Source organism: Scylla paramamosain, chromosome 6 (assembly GCF_035594125.1).
Source record: "Scylla paramamosain isolate STU-SP2022 chromosome 6, ASM3559412v1, whole genome shotgun sequence".
Lineage (NCBI taxonomy): Eukaryota > Metazoa > Arthropoda > Malacostraca > Decapoda > Portunidae > Scylla > Scylla paramamosain.
The window spans coordinates 2,880,001-2,886,502 of NC_087156.1; positions in this window are offsets into that span (position 1 = coordinate 2,880,001).

Consider the following 6,502-nt stretch of genomic DNA (forward strand, 5'->3'; position numbering starts at 1 on the left):
AGTCATATACAAAATAATTTTACGAAAGGTTTTTATGGCTGTGACACTGTAAGTTTTCTGAGTTATTTTAGTGTTTATTATATCGTGCAGTTAGTTCTAGATAAGCAATTAATTAGTGTTCCTCTCAATACACCAGTTTTCTAACTTATATTAGCTCCTCCAGCCATAATCAACCTGCGTTTTATCTTCGTATCAGGTAACAATATAACGTCAGCTTTAATCAGACTGTGTAGTTTATTATTTCACATCCTCTGTGCCTTCGTCAGGGAGACTGAGCGCCGCGAACCTGCACAATGATATGTTCGTCGCCAGGATTACATGAGCCTCATTTTTTATACCAGGTGGCAGTTTTGATTGAAGAGAAACCGTTAATGTACAGGTGTGTGTGTGTGTGTGTGTGTGTGTGTGTGGTAGGACACTGTAAACGTCGAATCCAAACAGAATTTACATCCTCAAACGCTTACTACTTAAAAAATCTCTCTCTCTCTCTCTCTCTCTCTCTCTCTCTCTCTCTCTCTCTCTCTCTCTCTCTCTCTCTCTCTCTCTCTCTCTCTCTCTCTCTCTCTCTCTCTCTGCCAACACTGATAAATATCTCCTCAACTAGCCAGGGTCAAGATAACCTTCATCAGCCATTCACTTTGTAGAAATGAATATCAAGTATAATGCACACAAACATTAGTTATGTATTACTGGATACGGGAAGTGAAGGTGAAGGTCGAATAATAATTAAATCCGGTATCCGACAACCTCAATAGAGAAAAAAACAAATATATAGCAGTTGACAAACAGAGCAACTCCCTGAGGGCTTAACAGGCGACTAACTGATTGGAATAAAGATAAAAGAGTAAAAAAAAATATATCTATATTCTCTCACTCGTTTTCCAGGCAGCAAGGGCGATATCATGGAGGGAGGTCACAGGTATCTCTTGGCAGCCTCGGCACGTGCTTGGCCCCGGGTCTTGTCACAATAACGCGGCCTTGTTAGTGGGGTGATTAAAGGCCGCGGGGTGATCGATCACGATTTAATTTTCCGGGTCCGCAATTGTAATTATGAAGTGAATGCGGTTTCATAATGACTCGCCTTTACCAATGCAACCCTTTGGCCTCACGCAGAATACTCTGAACCACTATGCACGGCTTTCGTTGGCTACGAAAAGCCTTTCGCTCAATACCAGCAGTTATGAAAGCACTCACGAAGCTAAGGGTGAAGGAATGACTACGCTTTTAGTACTTCATATCCAAGTGCTGCTGCAAAAATAAGCACTGAGGTAGTTATTGATGAACGCTTTTATATGCAAAGCTATATTTCCTCTTCCACCTGCAATAAACGCGATACAGTCAATAATGGAAGGTCGGGGAAACCACGGGAGCGTAGTGCTTTTCTGAATGACACGATCTGACTGGTCTCTTCCATACCCACAATGACTACATACATACACCCTCTACTTATTGATTACTCCAATATGATCTATTCCTCACATTATCACTTGCACGCGTCCCCAAGGAGACAGAATGTGGTGCTCGTGATGAGATTCCTGATTGCTTCCTCGAGTTTGTCAGTGATGGTCGGTATAAGATGTTATATGCATACGAGTACTAAGGCTTATGTAGAATGTTACACTATTGCCTCATGAAGGTTCAGATTTGATCAGTTTCTCTTCACGTGTCGACACGAGATGAGACAAGCTGGTGAGGTTAGTGGTGTGAGACACAGGATGAAAAAATAGTATTGTTTTTTTTTATTTTTTATCTGACGTTCTGACGGTCTTTGTCAGACACATTCTTTCAGAGGAAAACTTTCGAAACGTTATGGTATTACTGCTTCATCCTGCTTTTTTTTTTAGTTTTTGACACCATTAACTACATCCAGAGTACGTCTCTTTTTCTTAGTTAGAGAGAAACGAGTTTCTTTCAAATGCACTTGTCTACTGAAAGGAAAACACTCTTAAGTAAAAACAACAAACTGCAGTCCTCTTGATCTCCACCACGGAGGCACGGCAGCGCACCACCGACTCCTCGCCGTGGATCCGCGCCACTCCTCTGACAATGACTCTGCAAGCAATTTCACTACTTTTATACAGGACGTTCCTCACACAAAAACAAGATTACGTTTTCACTTATTCTTCCTCGTTACCCAGCATACTTCTGGGATGCAAGTGAACCATAATGAAGGCGGCGTCTGAGCAGCGCATAAGCAGCACGGACACCAAGGCCTTCTGACATTTCAGACCCATATGCATCATATTGCTTCAGACAGTCCCTAATTGAGAACGTCGCCACGGCAAAGGTTAATGTTCTGCATGCCATGCACTCCTGGAGACTCATTTAACACCTTGTGAGGCAAGGCGAGGCTGTCTCCGACCAGCAGCCGCCCGGCGAGGAGCACAGCCCGCTCATGGCCACTCTCGATACTGTGGAAAGACAGTGAGGAACGACCAACGCAAACAGCTTGCCACGAACCTTGAGAGAGAGAGAGAGAGAGAGAGAGAGAGAGAGAGAGAGAGAGAGAGAGAGAGAGGGGAGGGGCGGAGGTGATTCACCCATGGTCCTGAGGATCACGTGGTGGCCTCGTGATTGCAAGTTATTACCCTCCCGCAGAGCACACAGTTCATAAAGTTCGATCTGTGGACAAGGTGGAGTGAGACCCTTCACACGGCACAGACCAGTTCCTCGAGCTCAAGAAGGACGACAACTGCTCTCCCATCAGTGAAAGCCTTTGGGATGTAAGACGTGAACCCCAGCCTAGCGAGTCATGTAGGAGCGTATACGAGTTGTGGCACTACAAGCACTGTGTCACTATTAACTGTATTGAAGTGCCACGCGGCCTTTGATAACTGGCACTGGCGCTTTAAGTTTCATTTAATCAATCAGGTACTGTAAGGGTCACATGACTCCATCCCACTTCCCAAACCTGTCCCTGACAAAAGAGTCTGCTCGCTGCCTGACGTTTTTCACAATGCACATAAACACGGTGAATGATGAGCATAACTTTGGCCCGAGGCTGGTGGCGTCATTAAGGAGGGGCATTACGCGGTGTCAGGGGGAGACAGATGATACATTCAGAAAGGCTCGCAGGAAATGGAGGAGTGGCGAGGTAAATCTAAAAAACAAACTAATGAATTTAAAAGAGGTTACAACACAAATGCAGTGCTTAGCTGTACAATTATATAAAGACAAAACAAAGCACGCATTACTTATCTCATCACTTTTGACACGTATAACAATACATTTCTCCTCTCCACACACAAAAAAAAAACAACGAATAAGCAAGCTCCTCTCATCTTCTTCCACGCTCTCACTGCACAAGACTATCTCATCCATATTCAGTCCACCTCTCCAATGCAAGAGTTAACCAGTATTCTCAGTCTTTTATTCCCTTTCCTGGTAAATTCTGGGACGCCTTGCTTCTGCTGTATTTCTCTTTACCTAATTCTTGAACTCTCTCAAGTGGAAGGTCTCAAAACACTAGTCCTCCAATTTTGATAGCCCTTCTGACTTTTTCTTTAGGAACTGACACCTCAATGAGCTTTCTTTTTTTTTTTTTTCGCTTGTTATAGGCCAGTGTTGCTCTCACATAAATAGCTGATAAAGAATAATAGCTTTTCCTAAACAAAGTAATTTTCATTCAAGAAGCTATTAAGGTTTGGTTTCTTTATGAAGATCTGGTGACGCCCACACCTCAATACCTGGCGCGGCGTGGCTTTGATGGCGCGGGACTTGTTTACAGTAATACTTCTGAAAGCGAACCTCCTCCATAACAACGTTGTAACTTTATCAGACCTCCCTCGCTGGCACAAGTTGTTATCGAAGCATAAGGGATGGAAAGGAGGGAATTTTATAAGAAAAAAAAGAATCAACTCCCCTTTCTGGACCACTTTTCTGACAGGCGAAAGAGAACATGCAAGTTATTTTAGCTAGTCAGTTATCAAATACAACAGTAGCAGCAGCAGCACCACCACCACCACCACCACCACCACCACCACCACCACCACTACCAGCACCACAACAACCACCACCACCACCACCACCACCACCACCATCAATAACAACAGCAACAACAAAGACAACACAAATATCAACAATAGCAATAAGAAAAAGAACAGTAGCAACAATAATAATAATAACAACAACGACAACAGCAATAACGATAACAACAATAATCATAATAATCATAATAGAAAAATAATAAAAACAGTAGTAATAATAGCCAGTTTTTCTCCTCGTACGGTAGCAGGCCACATCCATCCATCGCCAAGCCGTCCCTCTAACAGGATCTCAGGAAACTGTACTCCCATCACCAGCATGAAGACACTAAACAGTAGTAAACATACAAATGTGAAATTAAATAAATCAGCAAATACATTAAATGATAACCTAATCAGCAGGTCCATCAATGCATATCGACGAATATATAATTCCTCTCTTCTGGCCAGTCCCTCTCCCTTACACATACTTTCCTTTCTAGTGATCCATCTTCTCGCTAGTCCTTCTCTCCACTTCCTCTTCCTCCTCCTCCACTTATCCCTTCTACTGCAGGAGACAAGATCCTCCTTCAACATTTAACAAGTAAGCGATGGTACAATTTTCACGCCTATCTGAATTTTGTTCCTCGTTCGATCTCCGGGAGAATATTTCATTTGCTACTAATGGTCCACTCTGTTAATGGAGGAGCAGCGCATCTCCTTACTTAGTGCTCCCCCGGAGCTTCCACCAGAGTTCCAGTGAAGGGTATACAGAGTTGAGGTGCTTGTGACGACTTTATTTACTTGCTGTCTTTTGTCACCACCGTCATCCAATATCCTTGTTTGCGCATCAAGTTGTTGTCTCATGTGTTTCCTGTTTTCTAACCGAACTAGGTTTTTTTTTTTCCGTGAAACATGCTGAGTTTTCGAGAACTGCCCCGTTTAATCTTTCCCACGTGCGCTAATTTTTTTTTTTTTCTTTTCATCATTTTTTTCTTCTGTGTCTTGCTCTTTTGTATCTCTTCTGTTTCATGTCAGGCTTACCAAACAATAATACTCTGCTTAATCTCGGTACATGCGCTTACCAGGCATTCCTGTGAAGTTTTTTTTTTTTTTTTTTCACTGTGTTTTTCAGTATTTAACATATTTTTTCGTGTGTGTTCCGCGATCTTTTTGTATCTCATTGTGTTTCATGTCCTCACTCCAACAAGCTTACATAACAATAACACTCTGTTTAACCCTTTGCTGTTATGGTCGTCCTTTATCCCTCCTAGCGCTATAAAAACTGTTTGCATGGAGACGCAGGAGAGAAAGGAGAGAAAACAGAAGATGAATTTTGTCTTTTTTTTACTCTACAGATGTATTTACGAGAGATTACCACGAAATTAATGACCGTTAAATAGGAAATGAACGGGAAAATTTACACGAAACATCACCGTGAAGACGAATCATACAAGTTTCCCCCTTACGTCCCTCAACAAACAAGCTTTATAGATAATAATTTTAATGTCTAATCTGTTATAGCCATTGGACGGAAGATTCTGCCTGGCACGGCTTTAGTTCTATTCATGCGCTTGCCAAACATCCCCGTAAGGACAAGACACCATAGCATACAGGTGTCCCTTCAAGTCCCTCAACACACAAGCCTTACAGATATCAAAGGTAATGTGTAATCGGTTGTAAGCACTGAACGGGAGATTTTGTCAAGCAGGGGGAGGCTGAAGTTGAAGTTTCACACATATACCCTTAGCAAACATCCCTGTGAAGACAAGACACCATAGCATTCGCATCCCCCCGTCAAGTCCCTCAACAAACAAGCTTTACAGATAATAACCTTTAACGTATAGCAAGAGGAGACGAAATTACCCAGCGATTGCCTTCAACGATATCGCGCACACATCAGTAAAACAAGGAGTTGAGTTGCAGCGGCACTCCCTCCAGACATGTATTATCAGTATTCCGCGCGTGATACCTGTTGAGTGTTTGCCGAGAGGGCTGCCGAAGTGCCTCGACTCCCTGAAAACCGGCGGCAGGCTGTTTATGAGGGCGACTCACGGAAGGCGGCGTGCGGAGGTGGCTGTTAGCGTGATGCTGAAGGCGGGAATTTGGACGGAGGGAGGGAGGGAATGAGAGAGAGAGAGAGAGAGAGAGAGAGAGAGAGTAGTAGTAGTAGTAGTAGTAGTAGTAGTAGTAGTAGTAGTAGTAGTAGTAATAATAATAATAATACATACAATGACCTGTCTGTTTGCCTGTCTATCTAACCACCCATATATCCATCTGTCTATATGTCTGTCTGTTTCTCTGTTTACCTTCCTGTGTCAGTGATAGCTAAGGATCAAGAATAGCTATCAATATAATTGTTTATTTGTGTCTGTCGCTCTGTCCTACTTATCTATCATACTGTATGTCTGTCTATCTGATCGTCTATGAATCAGCTTATCTATCTACAAATCTCTCTCTCTCTCTCTCTCTCTCTCTCTCTCTCTCTCTCTCTCTCTCTCTCTCTCTCTCTCTCTCTCTCTCTCTCTCTCTCATCCAAG